Source organism: Carettochelys insculpta, chromosome 10 (assembly GCF_033958435.1).
Source record: "Carettochelys insculpta isolate YL-2023 chromosome 10, ASM3395843v1, whole genome shotgun sequence".
NCBI classification, from domain to species: domain Eukaryota; kingdom Metazoa; phylum Chordata; order Testudines; family Carettochelyidae; genus Carettochelys; species Carettochelys insculpta.
In genome coordinates this window covers 36,290,097-36,307,613 of record NC_134146.1, presented here as the reverse complement: position 1 = coordinate 36,307,613, position 17,517 = coordinate 36,290,097, and the positions used below count along the sequence as shown (strand labels likewise).

General features: G+C 40.7%; 1 pseudogene; it reads right to left on the bottom strand.

The window, feature by feature from the left end:
- Window positions 1-17,517, bottom strand: part of LOC142018657 (uncharacterized) — a 269,306-nt pseudogene that overhangs the window by 61,459 nt on the left and 190,330 nt on the right.

Here is a 17,517-nt window from a genome sequence, read left to right as displayed (position 1 = left end):
AAATAAGTCAGAGGGTTGCTTGTTCTCTGTCTATTACTTTATATATATGACGAGATTTTCTAGACCACGCAACATTGAATAGCTCCCACTGACGAATTTCAATAGGTTGTCAGATTTTCAAACATGTTCAGAATTCAGCAACTGAATCTGAGAACAATTTTAAAAATGCAGACCAAATATAATTATGCAAAGTACCATCAAAAATGTTACCCTATTTACTTTAGAAATGTAGTAAAAACCACAAGACATAGTACAGGCTAAACTCTTGCAGCCAGCCCTATGTTGACAGGCTGTTTTGTCAGTACAGTACAGTACAGTATAAAGGGCTTTTGAAACTATGAAGAAATAATTCCATGGGAGTTTTTTTACATTTTAAAAATACAATATTTTAAAAGATATTTTCATGATTCCACCACCACCCCTTTCAAGGGACTGGAGCAGCCAATCTTGGCACCATAAATCAGCCTTGGGAAATGTACAGCAGCTCAGATACCAAGTAACAACCCCTAAAAAGACATAGGTTCAATAATGGAAAAAAAACCCCCCACCAACGTGGGGCAATCAATATTAGACTTTGGTGCCTATGTCGTTAATTTTTCATGTGGCTATATTGCTTGTCAGGTTACCTGTCTCACAAGATCATGCTGCAGATGCCTGGATGCTCTGTCTTCTGGTGCGACTGTTTTCTGTTTAAATACATGTTAAGCATCACCCAGATGTTTGGAAGTTTTAATTTATTTTTTATAAATAAAAGTTAATTGTTTGACTACAGCCAGGACTAGACCCAGAATTCTGCCTGTGCACCACAGTCCCTCTGAAGTGCAACAGATACTCCAATTATAAAATGAGACCATGCAAAATAAAATAAAAAATGTCCTCTCACCATGAGCAAGGAATATATCCATGAAAAAGAAAGCATGGTGCTTTTGAATCCATTTTGCAATTATCAAGACTTCTTATTTGGCTAGAACAATATGGATGTCAAGTCTTAAGTAATTTCCAGGTTAAATGTTTCAGGCATATACATGGCCTGGCACGATTATATTTCTATGGTTATACACACACTGACTATTCAAGTCTGTGACCACTTCACTACCACACTTCCTTCTACGTACACTGCACACAATAGTCAGTCATTACATTTCTACATTTAGATTTTCTGTGATGTAGGAAACCAGCAGCACTGGCACAGTAGAGAATATTGCCCCCTTCTAGGGTGGCAGTCAGGGCTATGACAATAGTGCTCCCACATAGTCATTCTGACTGAAGCCACCCTCAGCCTTCAGAATGACACTGGGAGTCTCTCTTTTACTGGCATGTTTCATAGAATCATAGAATCATAGAAGAGTAGGACTGGAAGGGACCTCGAGAGGCCATCGAGTCCAGCCTCCTGCCCTCATGGCAGGACCAAGCATTTTCTAGACCATCCCTGAAAGCCATCTGTCTAACCTCTTCTTAAATAGCTCCAGTGATGGATATTCTACCACCTCCCTTGGCAATTTGTTCCAGTGTTTGATCACCCTGACAGTTAGGAACTTTTTCCTAATGTCCAACCTGAACCTCCCCTGCTGCAATTTCAGTCCATTGCCTCTTGTTCTATCCTCAGAGGCAAGGAAGAACAAGTTCCCTCCCTCTGCCTTATGACACCCTTTTAAATACCTGAAAACTGCTATCATGTCACCCCTCAATCTTCTCTTTTCCAAGCTAAACAAGCCCAATTCTTTCAGCCTTTCTTCATAGGTCATGTTCTCTAGACCTTTGATCATTCTCGTTGCTCTCCTCTGGACCCTCTCCAATTTCTCCACATCCTTCCTGAACTGCGGTGCCCTTCCTTCCATACATCCTCTGAATGCACCCCGAAAACCCCAGAATCTGGGCCTCTTTCTTTTTTGTCCAGCCTCATGCCAGCTCCAGCCTTCCTGGCTCTGTTCTTTCCCTCCTCAAGATCTCGTTCTCAACTTAGGAAATGTTCACCCTTCACAAAGCGCTGGACTCTGGCCACCATATTTCCTCTCCTAAAAGCAACAGTCTTTTAATTTACTTACTAACTTTATGCATGAGAGTGAGTTCTCCTCGTACATCTTGGTCCTTCTCCTTGTAGAAGACACCCAATGTGCCAACATAATGAAGCAGCTGAGGAGGACTGCTGAACTGAAGGCCTGGAATTCTAGTGAAGTCTGGTTTCTCCTCTTTCCCCTCCTCCAGCTCACTGCCATCTAGTACTAAGAACAGAGAACCAGCCTCAGAGCTTCATCTTACCACTTCCTTGTTCAGTCCTCCTTTTACATTTTTTCATACAGCTCAATTTTTCAAGTTAGACCCCATATTATTTAAAATGTACAGGACATAAGATAGAGCTACACTTGGCCTGTTTCACTATCTATACTAATAAACAGAGTACATATTAACAGGAAAAAGAGGAAAGTGCAACTGAACTCACCTAAAACCCCAGAGCTAAACTCTGAATCTGACGTTGGACAAGTCTGCAGCTCAAACCAACAGTATCTCTTTGGGTATATCTAGACTGCAATCAAAATGTGACTACAGCCCATATAGACATACATAAACTAACTTTCATCTAATTCATTTGAATAAAAACAGCTGTGAAATAGGGTGGCATCATAAACTGAACCCTCAAAAACATATGCAGAGCCCCAGGAGGGCTTACACAGTCCCATCTGATGCCCATGCTGCGGTGGCCTTAATGCTATTCTTACTCAAGCTCACTAGACAAAGCTGGTTTGGATCTAATTACGCATGCTGCAGTCCCAGCTCTGACTGCAGGGAGACATACCCTATTATAGACCAAATCTGAGCCTGCTGAAGTTCACACTGGAAATTACTTGCTCTGTGCCCTTGCTGCCTTCCTCTTCCCTCCCCGAGATTTTGGAGAATTTCAACCACAGATTGCATTATAAACATAATGGCTGGGTCTACATGTGCCCCTTCCTTTCAAAAGGGGCATGTCAATGAGCAGGTTTGAAATATGATAATGAGGCACTGCAATGAATATGCAGCACCTCATTAGCATAATGGTGGCCCCGGCGATTCAAAAGTGTGGCTTTTCGAATCGCGCGCTGCCCATGGAGACGGGAGCTTCCAAAAGGAAACCCCCCCCCCCCAGTTTTCGAAAGCCCTTCTTCCTATCTGGTGATCAGAAGAAGGGCTTTCGAAAACTGGGGGGTCCTTTCGGAAGGTCCTGTCTCCACGGGCGGCACACGATTCAAAGAGACACACTTTCAAATCACTGTGGCCACCATTATGCTAATGAGGCACTGCATATTCATTGCAGTGCCTCATTAGCATATTTCAAACCTGCTCGTTACAATGCTCCTTTTGAAAGGAAGGGGCACATGTAGACCCAGCCAACAAGTTTGAACTGATACCGGCTGCTCAATTTACAGACTTTTGTTTTTAGCCTAGCTCTAAAATACATGAGAACTCACAATAACAAGAATAGAAAAATACCTGACTTGCTTTTTTTCTGTCAATGATTAAGCTAGACTATTAAATGAGCAGTCATTGGATCAAATTCCACCCTAGATACTTCGATAGAAATCCAGAGTCTTTCCATGGACTTCAGTGGAGATATTCTGGATGTGCACTGGTTTAGTTGAGCAGCATTGGAGTCTATGTATTTTTATATGATGTGTATCTTAAAATGATTGAAATAAGAGCAATACAAACTTGACAAAATAAGGTAGGTTGAGATTTTAAGAGCAGTGCAGTAAATTTAGCCAGACACTCTCAATTAATCCAATGGCCAATTGATGGAGGAGGTATGGGGTCTGGGAGGGAGTTTGGGTGCAGGAGGTGGCTGTGACCTGAGGTAGGAGTTTGTGGTGCAGGGTCTGGGAGGGAGATATGGGTTCAGGAGGTGGGGTACAGGGTACAGGTTATGTGGGGTATGGCTACAGGAGGGGCAGAGGGTTTGGATTATGTGTGGTTGGGGGGCAGAAGTGGAGGGGCAGAGAATTGGGAGGAAAGAGGGGCTGGGATCACAGAGGCAGGCTCTGTTCAGGACATTCAGCAGCCCGGCAGGTTTCTTAGACAGGAGCCATGTGCTCTCTGAATAGCCAGGAGCCAGAGAGGAAGGGGTGTTTCATGCCCTACCTATGCTTCAAACAGGAAGCTCCCATTGGCCAGAAACCAACCAATGGGATTGTGCTGGGGGGCAGGCAGCACATGAACCTCCCCCCTGACCTGACTCTCCACTGCTGCAAGACAAACAGGGCCATGCATCTGCTTTTCTGAGCATCATGTAGTGGGGAAGGCTCCCTCCTACATCCCTGGGCCAGACCAGGAGGCTTGGTGGGCCATGTTTTGCCCAGCCCTATGCTGAGGTCATCACTGTATATGAAATGTCCCTGTATCATGTGTATGTGGAAGGGGGAAAAGGTTCCTTCAAAGTTAACTCATCTCTTGTGCTCCTGTAATGAATGGAATCCAACCCTGAGTCATTACTATTCCATATGGTTATAAAATAGGAACAGTGCTAAGTTCCTATCCACAAAGCAGCCTTCACAGCCTCTTATTCCCTCTTAGCAGGGAAACTGCTACAAAAAACATACTAAAAACAGCTTTGAAACCTGTTTTTTTTTCTGTCTTCTGTGCTCTGAGTCAGCCTCAGCTATTACCATTAAGCCATTTACCATCACGTACATAGCCATTGGCATTAAGCCAGAACCCTGTCTTACAGCTGCACTCTTAGCCTCCAATGTAGTTGATGCAGAACTGGGACCAGCAGGCCTCCCTGTACTCACATTCATCCTGGTCTGCAGAGGGAAAAGGGAGGTTTAGTTTTGCTTCCTGGTGGCTGTTCAAATGCAGACTTTGCAGAACACAGACAACCTGCTCATGTGACTCACGGCATAAGTCTACATAAAAAAAGACAATTCCATAACTTAGCCAATACCTGTTCCTAGTGTGTGGCAGTGTTCTGGTTGGTAGCCCTGAGATGGGGGAGGTGATAAATAAGACACAGAAAAACCAGTTACTGAAGTACATTAGCTTCCCTATCTAAATTACAAAACTGCAAGCGCTAAAATGATGGAGAGCGCATGAATCACAAGGGACTTACTTTACATTTGTACAGCATCTAGCACTGGTCCAGTCCCAGCATCCTGGTCCGTGAAGGGGGTCCTGTACGCTACCAAAATACCAATAAAATAACAACTACTTAATCCCCTAGCATCCAACCGTCCTCTCTTCATTATGGACTGGTGCATATTTTTCAAACAAGTATTTTCAACCCTCAGGCCTGTTATGACATAAAACAGATAGCAGCAAGCAGAAACCTTGGTGAGAGAGTGGAGAAAGGAGGGCCTAGCATCCCAGGGGTTAAAGAAAGCCTCTGGGCCCAGCTAGCCACATCCAGCTTTACCTGTAACTAGTGCCTGTCCTGGAGGCAGGAAAAAAGGAAGGAGACTAGCTCAGTTTGGGGTTGACTAGCCAGTCCTCTCCCCTTTTCCTCCTGCTTACTCAGCAACCTAGCCCCTAGGCTACTCAGCCTCCAGGGACCCAGCTCAACTCCAATTGAACAGATACATATTTATAAGCAATTTTACATTTTGACAATCAGCTCACCACTATCTCATTGTGTCCTTTATAAGTAGGGAAATTGGTGCAGTCAAAAGCTGTTGTCCTGATTAATGGAAACAAGAATCAAGCTGCTATGTTTTAACTGCCGGCTCTCAGCTGATCTCAGCCCTTTTCAGTGTTTTGAGCTATTAAATGGTGATTCACGAAGTAAGCTGTCAATGCTGAGTTTGCAAAATGCTGTTGACCATTAACTAGATGAGCAAAAACAGATGCAAAAGGTCAGCATCACAATTAACCTTGGACTGGGCACCAACATGATTAGGAAATGTACACACCAAAGTGGGGAGAAAGAAAATAATCTATCAATTGAGGCTAGAGGTCAGCACAAAATTGATTAAAGCAGGCTCTTTGAACAAGGCGTATTCCTTTTCCTGCAAATGTCACAAGCAAAGCTGCCCTGCAATATTTCAGATGGTATCTTGTCTCCTGGTTCTATTAAAAGCTCTTTGTGTGCTTTGGAATGTACAGCCTGCAGCCAATGAAAAAGAGATCTTTGCTGTCAGACCAGCTTTTTACTTCCTGAGCTCTGCTGAAATCTTCATCTATGCTTTCACCTTCCTTTCACCTTGACCATGATAAGTCTTCTTTATGAATTGCTCCTTCAGCCCATCTCTAGGCTCCAGCATGTGCAGAATGCTGCAGCTTGTCTTCCTATACTCACAAAGAAACAAGGCCACAGAATCCCATTGTTAACCCATCTGGCTCCCAGTTAATTTCAGGATCCAGTCCACAATTGTGTTCTTGCTTTAAAAATTCTCCATTATCAGCCTCTTTTACGGATCTTCACTTCATTCTTCCTGATCCTCTAATATTCTCCCCCAACTTCACATTGGGAATTTCTCACATATTAAGAGGTGTAATGTTGCCAATAGATCAGCATGATAAGAACTGAAGAACTTCCCAATGCAGAGTGGATTCCACGTGGGTGCACATGACTTTTGAAAATTAGTTCAGTGTGCACAGCTAGAGGTAATCATCTGCTGGCTAGCTTTGGAATATGGAAAGCCTTAGTAAAAGGAACTTTAATCCCTGAGGAGACAGGGAATAATTTGGGCTGTAAACAATTTGGTCATCTTCCAAACAATGTCATGGAGGTGTTATTTTTCAACGTAAGTAGAAGCTTTAAGTAACAATCCCCTGAAACCCTAATAGGTCAAGTCAAAATACCGAACAGGATGTTTATAGTTTACAGAAATGCAAAGAAGGGGGGAAATCAGGTGCTTCCAAAAGCAAATGCATTATCCTGTTCTTCTGCTTACACATCCATCTCCTCTTCTGTACTGATGAACCATGTGTACCCCTCCCCTCTTGAAAAAAACATGCAGCATATACCTAGACACATTTTCCAATTCAAATCCAGGAGATATCCATGGATTTTGAAAAACACTGAGGCCCATTTGTTGATTGCTGGCAGTGATGAAAACAACCACCATTGCTGCTTTCACAGCTATTGTCCATTTTGATGCCTTCCGGAAAAATGATTAGAAGAACATTAATAAGTAAACACAAGAGGAAAGCAGCTAAAAATATACCTGCCAACACAGTGTAGACAAACTGACTGCTGGGAATCAAAACACTGCCATTGAAAATATATACTCATCCACCGACAGATTAGAAGAGCATGGTGTGAGCCACTGAACAGTGTTTCACTGCATCATAACTACAGCCTCCTTTGTCTGAATAACTTGTGCTGGCCTGTGGTTATGATAAAGGGTTTCTTGCATTAGTGTCCACAAAGTACATATTCCCAGGTGTACCTGACATAGCCTTTGCTCACTAGAAGAACTTATGGTGAGCATTCTGGGAAGCCTGAGAATTAGACAGAGGGCTCACCAAGACTGTGTTTTGCTTCGTTTGTTTCAATCAGATAGCTCTTGGGATACTGCCAGCAGAAGCAGGTGGGGGGACAATTACTTTTCAAAATATTCCAGGAGGTATCTTCATGTTCACAGGCAGTAGAAAAGCATAGCTCAGGAACGTGGCCCACAATGCTCTACTAAACAGGAATGGGTGAAACATGCTGTCCCAGCAGCCTTTTGCTCATTAGACACATCTGGGAGGAGGTGCATGGGGGCTGGAAACCTCAGAAGGAATTCAGGCTTATTCCTCCAAGATTTGTCTTGGGGCTTCAAGGCTACATAGACTGCAGCTATACTGACTCAGTGTTTTCACCCTGCCATGACCCAGGCAGCATTCGCAGCCCCTTTCTCAGTTTTCTTGCCAGCACCTTGTGTCAATAAAACATTGTAAGAGAACATGGACACAGACTATGCTTCCCAACAAGGGTTTGCCTAGACCCTGTGGAAGAGCTCATATGGGGTGGGAGGGTTCCTTACTGCCATGTTCCCACCTATTCTCTTCATTTGCACTCCTGTAGAATGGAGGTGAATCCTAATTCATTGCCCTAAGTCTAGGTCTACACTAGAGGGGAAAAAAGTCCGATTTAAGATACACAGCTCCAGCTGCGAGAAGTGAGTAGCTGGAGTCGACATACCTTAAATTGATTTTTGACTCCATTCCTATAGTGGGAGATCAATGGGAGAGACTCTCCCATCCACTTCCTTTACTTCTTGCAACTGCTGATTGTTTGATTCAGCATGGTCCTATTAGGTATGCTAAATCAAACCCCAGAGGGACCACCAGCATGTCAATCTTCCAGCAAGTATACCCATGCCCTAAGTACGCAGCTCGATCACTTCTTTTAAGCACGACCTCATTTTGAGGGTGATCCAAGTTACAACACCCCAGCAGGAGCACTGGAAAGCACCATGTCTTCAGGAGCTGCCATACCTCCTGGAGCATATCAGCCCATAGAAAGATTGTCCTTGATGTCAGAGCCCCATACAAAGGTGCAATTTATACTTGCCTCTGTGGCCAGCCACCTCAGCCAGTTATTGTGTATGTGTGGATGCATGATGGTGCCTCCACTTTACCCTCTTGCACCACTACCTGAATACTCGCTATGCTCAGGAGATCAGGAATTGCAATATTTGTTGGTGCAGACTGGAAGGAAGAAGGAGAAGTCCATACATGGTTCATAGGAAGAAGTATAATTATTTAGTCAGAGAGGGAAATGATGGTTCAATGGTTGGGACTTAGGAGATCTGGATTCCATTCCTTTCTCCATTTCCCACATCACTGGACAAGTCATTTCAATAGGTATTAAGCACCTAAATACCTTTGAAAATCTAGGCCTTTGTTTTGCTTTGCCTTGGTTCTCCCTCTGCAAAAAGGGATTAACAGCACTGCTTGTTCTCACAGGAGTCTTATGAGAGTAGATGCATTCAAGGCTGAGATGCTCAGATACTATGGTAACAACAGCCATGTAACTATCCAACAGACAGAGTACTTTTAATTTAAAATTGTACAGGAGGCATACATAAATCTACCCCACAAAGATGTGCTAGTTAATAAGAAAAAGCTTTGCATAAAACCATGAAGAATCAAAGCCATTATACTGCTCACATAAAATATGCATTAATAGCATCTCCTTTGCTATTGTGATATACATTGCTCCTCATTGTATCTCAAATAGTTTTCCAATCCCTTCCAAATGCTTTGTTTTGATAATAATTATGCATTTCATTTTCTTTTATGGTTTGAAATTGCTTTTCTTCCTCTTTAAAACAATGTATAGAACAACACCTCCCCTGTCCAACTCCAAACACTGCATTCACCTCTAGCATGCAATGTATTTTTCTAAGGAAATTCTACTGAAACTTTCTACCCAGCACTATTAGATTGAACAATTACTGCCTAACTCTCCACTGAAATAGGTCACGATTGTGTCTACATCAGCATTCCAGCAAGCTAACACCAGTCCCAGAAAAAAATACACTCCTTCATTAATCTAAAGTGTATCCCTTAGGTTGCCTGATAATCACTTATTACAGGAGCAAGTTACTTTGTTTGTTGAGTAGGAAATGTTTAAGAGAGTAAGCTACACAGGATTTAAATATTGATTTGAAAAAAGAAAACTGGGAATTTAATAATCCTGGAAGTCTTAGTTCCTCAATTATTCGCATCATCGTATATCTCGCTTTTTTTCACTCACTACACTTTTATAAATTTAGGAAGATCCAAACAAATCAGGAGGGATAATGAGCATATCAAGCTTCCATGCTTCCATCAGGTAAAGGGCATGGGAGAATGGATGGAGAGAATGAATAAATCCCAGCAAACCTCAGTAAAATGCACATGTCTTTGGTTAACTCCACAATCACACCCACTGTATAATTCACTACTTCTTGGAGATAAACCAGTGGGGCTGTTTGCCCTATGAAACCAAGAGGGCTGTTTGTGGTTCAGTAACTTAGAGCCTCCAAATACATGTTCAAGAATGTGCAAATTTGAAAAATGGGAGCAGCATCTCTGATGAAGGCAAGAATACACAGCTTCAACTTTTGCATCCTTTTTATATCTAATCCTATTGAACTGACACTCAAGTACAGCATTTTCCTGGTAAGATCACCTGAAATGGGTTGCTATAAAACTGTCACTTACGATAGCACTGCTTTCCGTCAGTCCCCAGCTCAAAGACAGGATTAGAAACATAGGTGAAGGATCCCAGGGTGGTCATACTGTGATGAGCACACCTGGCTGTCTCTTCTGCACACTCATCAATATCTGCAAAATCAAGAGATCAGCAATGAGATCAGTTAGGATATTTCAAAACAGTTACACCCTCCCAAGCTCATATAAATGAAAGTCTTTAGATGCGTTTATTAAAACAATAATCTTTTGCTCTGTAGGCAGGGCAGCACCTGTCAATTCCACAAATACTGAAACCACAACATCTCCCTTCAGAAAAATACTTTATATGCATAATATCACATTTCACCTTAGGCTGTCACCAGTAAACCAGACTTGTTATACACACAACATTGAAACTAATGCTGAAAGAGGGACCTAATTATCTGTATTGCTCAGACAGCATTAAATCAGTTTGGATATATTCTGAGTAGTACAGGTTGAACCTCTCTCATCTGGCACCTTTAGGAACTGACTGGAGCAGAATGACAGAATTTGCCAGACGATGGGAGGTCAATATTGTTTAGCACATTACCAACACTTCTGCTGCTTACTGGGCTCTTACAAGACACTTAGGGGTAAATTAAAGCTAAATAATAGCACACAACACCGAGTGTCAAGACTGGTGGCTGGAAAGAAACTTTGTGAGCCATGGGAAACTTGCCCACAATCATGATAAGTGGCTGTCCAGCTAACTAAAATCATGCAAGATTACAGATGTTGCCTGACGAGAGAGTTCCAGATTAAAGAGTTTCAACCTGTACCTCCTCATTACTAGGTATCTGTATGGCATAGGGCCATGAAGACCCGCACTTCCTCTGCAGCACTGCCCCACCACCGCCCCCAGAACTCTCTTCAGTTTCCTCCATACATAATACATCTAACACTCCAGCCAGGGACTGTGATTGTGGCACACACAGAGACATATCTGAGCTAGCTTTAATCTAGCTGGCATAAGTACCAATCATGGTGAGGCAGGACAGCATGAACTTCAGAGCAGGCTGGAGAATACCATCCAGGATCTTGGGTATTTATGTGGGGCAGCTAGCAAAAGCTAAAGTCCTCAATGTGGTGGCTTCTAAGCTACTGGTACTCTCACTGGTTAGATTAAAAGTAGTTCAGGTATGCCTATGCACGCTGCAATCATGTTGCTGAGTGCAGAGTAGTCATGCCAACACAGCTAAGAGATACCCACACTGATCAAAGGAGGGACACTTCATGCATCCCCTGTGAAAAGAAGGAGATACATGGACAGGTGTTCTTTACAGATAAGTCAAAGAGCTCTGGCTTATCATCATACTAATGAACTGTACAGGATGATGTTGTTCAGCCCAGCTGGAAAACTAACAGGAGCAGGAGGAGAATAGCTTTCAAGCACAGGATAACAAACAAGACTTCTTATACTAAAATGCCAAGGACTGACTTCGTAGAGCATAATTGCACAAGACCACCAATTTCAGAGCTAAAACAGATGTCGTCTTAAGCATTTCTTCATGGCAGAACAAAAACAAGGACGGTCAGATTTCCTCTGAAGTTCACGTTTCTGGCTTTTTCATTTTCCTAAGGCTTATTTTGTCATTAGTCGACCATGCTGGGGCAAAGAAGTGATCTGTGCACCTCTCCAAGACCCTTTAATGGCACAGCAGCATGTAACATTCTGCATGTGATCAGTGCCTTTGAATGAGTGGGGTTCAGAGCTGTACGGAAACCACTTGTTATTTTATGACAATTTTCAGGGTGAAAGATTTGGCAGCTTCCCTAAAGTTGTCACAGTGAAAAGCTTGCCAGGATTTTAGTCACATCCATTAATTAGCTGTCACTTTGCAAGCTGGAGATTTTGGCAAAATTATGTGAATTTTTAGAGGAACTTCAAGGAGTTAGGTGCCTAAATATTGATTAAACCACCTAACTACCTTAAATCTTTCTCAAAATCTGCTTGGAAGCCTATCTTTTTTATAGCTGGAATTCTTAGCCTGTGTGATTTTGCTCCACAAAGTGGTTTCTCTATTAATAGAAAAAGTAGTTCCCTGGCTGAAAATCCTTTCTAAATGCTCAATAGGTTGTCACTGACCCAGATCAGAGTGTTATCTGAACCAATTTTCCAGTATCTTCATCTGGTACATTATTTCAAAAGGAACCATATGTGAATAATGCCAGGGTAAACTGAGATCTTCATCTAATTAACAGCAAGTACAATTTCTTAACAGATTAAAATGCATAATTGCCATTATTAAAGTTAACTTTTGAGGCTAGGGATAACCAAAAAAATAAAACAGAATTGCTGTTTTGCATCTCATATCCATTTGTGCAAGTGCACACATACAGTATGTGTGAAAATATTTTATATACACAGCTATCCAGCATGTGCACATATGAAATATATTATACTCTATATACACAATATATAAATACACTCCCTCACGCTAAGTTAGTCATTTCTATTAGAAGAACAGTTACACTAAAGCACAAAAGAATTCCCTTTCTTTCCTTTAAGTAGTCATTTTGCAGTGGCTTACTTTCACAGGAGTTTCTGCCTGCAGAAAGATACTGTCCAGGATAACATTCACACATTGCAAATCCTCTCTCATTTTGACAGATCTGTGAGCATCCTCCATTCCCATGTGTGCAGGGGTCCACCACTGAAAGCAATTAAATTTACTGGCAATGCAAAGGTCATGCTTTTGTCTGCTTTCAGGACTGCCATGTTTGCTCCTCATCTCAGCAGACAACAAAGTTAGTGGATGCAGCACTTTCTGTTCTGCTCTTCAAAGTTGCAAAGTCAAAAGCTGCAAACAAATGCAGACACCCTCAAAGTCAGGTTGTGTTTTAAATCTACACACATACTAGTTTGAGCTAAATCCTGTGATTCACTGTACAGAATCATGCCTCTCCCAATTCTTTCCATCGTATAAGGATTTCATCAAAAAAGAGAAGGGGTAGGGATTGCCACTTAGTGGTCTGGATTCTTAAATATTGTCTCCATTTATTCACATCTATGTTTTTACAAAGACACTGCTATTCACTATTAGATGTATAAATATCCCATATAATTGGTAAACAAAGTCTGTTAAAAATGTATATCCAAATTTTATATTTTATAGTCTAAATTGATTAGCAAGAAGTACTGCACTGTAACTTCTGACTCTGATGTGTTTTGCATTTAGTGACACGGCAGATTGTGGATTATAGTTTTGTGGGTAACATTTGTCTCCTTTACTTTTAACCCTGGTGCAAAAGAGGCTTGACATAACAAAAATGGATCCTGACAGTTCTAGCATACAGAGTGAGAATCAGAGGCACCAACTGACATAAGGGATTTATGCAGTAGAGTCAAAGAGCCATATTTGCCTTTTACTTCCAGTGGCAACAGAGGGAATGAACAAACTCCAGTGTAGTCAGTAGATTTTCAAATACCAGTCAGTTCAACTGTAATGCAGATGCTAGAGATGCTCAGGGTGGAAGAAAAAAATACTGAAACATGAAAGACTGGTTATTTTAATAACTTAATCCAGAGGAAAGGTTGAATTTGTCAAACTTATATGAAAATGACTGCAATATGAATTCAGATTTGCAGCACAAAAATTTGAAAAATCCAGGGAAGAGAAAGCAATGGTAAAGGTTTTAGTGAACACAGGGCAATGGAAAAAAATCAAAACATAAGTAATGAACAAATTAATACAAAACACTGTACATGAGGGTTCTGTCTAATTTTTCCACCCATGGTAGAATAAATTTTGTTATGCACACCAAGACATATGGGGATGTGCACCATCAGTAGAAACACATGCTGCTGGCTGTAGGTGGCTGTGGAGCATCTGAATCTCTACTGGGGAGTCGCTCAAGTACTCTGAATACAGGTAGCATGGCTGTATATTCTACTACATGTAACTGAAGAGACAATATTTTAGAAAAAATGCTCTCCCTATAATATAGTCACAAAATTCATTAATGAGAGGAGAGACCACAGAGATGATTTTCCTACAAAATGATTATTTGGGGATATACTGTAAGCACTGGAATGGGGCTCATAAGATGTTATAGTACTTTTATTGATTCAAAACCCTCTTTGAGCCAATGGAAGCTGGATGGGGCACAACATGAAGAACTGGTGGGAAAACTTCAGCAAACTTCTGTTCAGGAAAAACACCCAGAACCTGGATGCTTATTAGAAGGTTGTCCCACTCTCTAGGGTCTGCAAAACTTGGCTGTAGTCTTATGAGAATATGTTTAGGTATGCTTTGCATTCATCTGAAACCTCCAGGCTATTTATATTAGAAACGCGCCCTCCTCTCTACAGTTGAGAGATTAATTTTCAAAATCGTTGTATTTGGATGCAGTAGCCTCTTTTTCTGCTTGATGAATATCCAAGAGCAGATTGCTATTACTTCAAAAGTATTTGCATTTTCTGAATAAATATTGTTACAAATGTTTTACATTACTGGCAATTTTAGATGTTTTGTTTAGTTGTGACAGGTCAGAAGAGACACATATTGTTTCTGCTTCCTGATCTGATGAGTGTTCCAACATTTACATTTGAATGGTCTTACCAGATCCCACCAATAGTCTGTCCAGACCAGTATCCTGTAATTGACAGTGGCCCATGCCAGATGCTTCAGACAAAGATGCCATAATTATTATAATGGACAATTCTGGAATAACATTTTAATAGGGAACATTTCTTCCCAACCCCTATCTGTCAGTGTTTGGCTTATGCTCCAATGCATGAGAGAGTCTTACATCTTTTGTATTATTAATGCTATATAAATAGTTGAAATGAATAGTCCTAATCTTTTCTTATCTTTATTGAAAGTACATTATCACTTCATCTTTTCAAAGGTATCTGTTTCCATGCCTCTGATAATTCTTGTTATTCATTTATTTTATATTTATCTGTATCATTTTGGAGAGATGACCAGAACTGAATATAACACTCAAAATAATATTTGAATACTTTTGTCACAAATATTTGCACGTGTGGATTAAAACTGAATTTCTGTGAAGTGGGAAGGATTGGAAATTTGCCATCCATGGCTATTTGGGGCAGTAGAAAACTTGACTTCAAGTGGTTCACAGGAAATAAATGAAAAATATCAAGAACATGGGTCAGCTCAATTAATTTAAACATCTGAATATTTGCCCTCACCCCCCACAGTGGCGGAGAAGCTATGTTCTTCAAAGGCTGGGAGGTCTGCAACCACCACTGCCAGGAGGAAACACAGGTTAGGTGGCTGGAGAATGGGGAAAGTGACCAAACTCCACAGGTAAGTCAAAAACATGGAGATAAGGGAGAATGGTTAGAAACTGGGGGTAGCGGGTGAGCTGTATGAGCAGGAATAAATGAGACACAAGACAGAATTTGGGGACAGGGGAATTTCAGGTATCTGTATATTAATGTGAGAAGTATGGGGAATAAGCAGCAAGAACTCATAATGATAGTAAATAAAAACAACTATGACATAGTTGGTATCAGAGAGACTTGGTGGGATAATATGCGTGACTGCAATATTGGTACAGAGGAGTACAGGAACAACACACAGGAAAAAAGACAGTAGGGTTTTGTCTTAGATATTAAAATATAAAAACTTGAACTGCGGTTGAGATGGAAATAGGAGACAGATTTGTTGAGAGTCTCTGGATAAGGATAAAAGGGGTAAAAACAAGGCAGTTCTTCAAAGACATATTATTAAGGGCCCAAGCACAAACTATTCCAACTACATTGGAAAGTAGAGCAAGAGGCCACGCTTTTGTAACCAGGAGACCTTAAAGATTTAAAAATCAAAAAGGAGTCCTATAAAAGGGGGAAATTAGGTCAAATTACAAAGGATGAACATAAACAAATGACAAAAGCACATAGGGGTAAAATTAAAAAGGACAAGGCACAAAATGTGCTCAAACTAGCTAGAGACATAAAGGATTACATGAAAACATTTTACAAATACATTAGAAGTCAGGACATGGTAGGTCCAATACTCAATGACACGGACAAAACAATAATGGAAAATGTGAAAATGCCTGAGATGCTAAATCACTTCTTTGCTTCAGTTTTCACTAAGAAGGGTGGTGGCGACTGAATGCCTAATGCAGTGAATCCCAGTGAAAATGAAATAGGCTCAGAAGCTAAAATAAGGAAAGAACAAGTTAAAAATGACTTAGAAAAATTAGAGGTCTTCAAGTCTACAGGTCCTGATTAAATGGATCCTACAACACTGCAGGAGCTGATTGAGGAGCTATCTAAGACATTATTTTTGAAAAGTTACGGAATATGGAGAAATTCCAGAAGAAGGGAAAAGGGCAAATTAGTAAATATAATAAAAGTACACCTGAGGGAATTACAGACCAGTCATTTTAACTTGTGTACCAGGAAAGATAATGAAGCAAATAATTTAAGGAATCCATATGCAAAGATCCAGAAGATAATAAAGTGATAAGTTCTAGTCGGCATGGATTGGTAAAGAACAAATCATGTCAAACCAACCTGATAACTTTCTATGGCAGGGTAATGAGTTTTGATACAGTCTCACATAACATTCACATTAACAAACTAGAGAAATATAACCTAGTTGGAGTTATTGTAATGTAAGTACATGACTAGTTGGATTCCCAGCTAGTAATTATAAATGGTTCACAGACAGGCTGGAAGGGCACATTGAGTAGATTTCTACAGGAATCAATTTTGCATCCAATTCTGTTCAGTATCTTCATCAATGATTGAGACAAAGATATAGAGTGTACTTATAAAGTTTACAGATGATAACTAGCTGGTCTGGGTTGCAAGTGCTTCAGAGAATAGGATTGTAACTCAAAATTATCTGGATAAACCGGAAAAATGGTCTGAGGTAAATAAGATGAAATTCAGCAAGGATACATGCAAAGTACGCCACGTCGGACGTAACAGTGAGTTGCATATCTACAAAATGTCTAGGAAGGTGTACAGCAGAAAGGGGTAAAGGGTCATAGTGGACTACAAGCTAAATATGAATTAACAGTGTGACATTGTTGCAAAAAAGAAACCATGTCATTCTGCAACGTATTAGTAGGGGTATTGTAAGAAAGACACAAGAAAAAATTCTTCCACTCTACTCTGCATTGGCCTCAAATGGAGTAGTGTGTCCAATTCTGGGTGTCAGATTGTAAAAAGTCCAGAGGAGAGTAACAAAAATGATTAAAGGTCCAGAAACCATGACCTATGGAAAAAAAAATGAAAGAGCTGGGTTTGTTTAGATTGCAAAAGACAAGACCGAGAGGGGACATAACAGGTTCAAAATTAATTCAAGTAAAAGTAATTCAAAATTACTGATTAATAATTATTAAATTAAATTATTAATAACTAATTATTAGATTTCATTATTAAATTATTTTCAAGTACCTAAAAGGGTGGTACAAGGA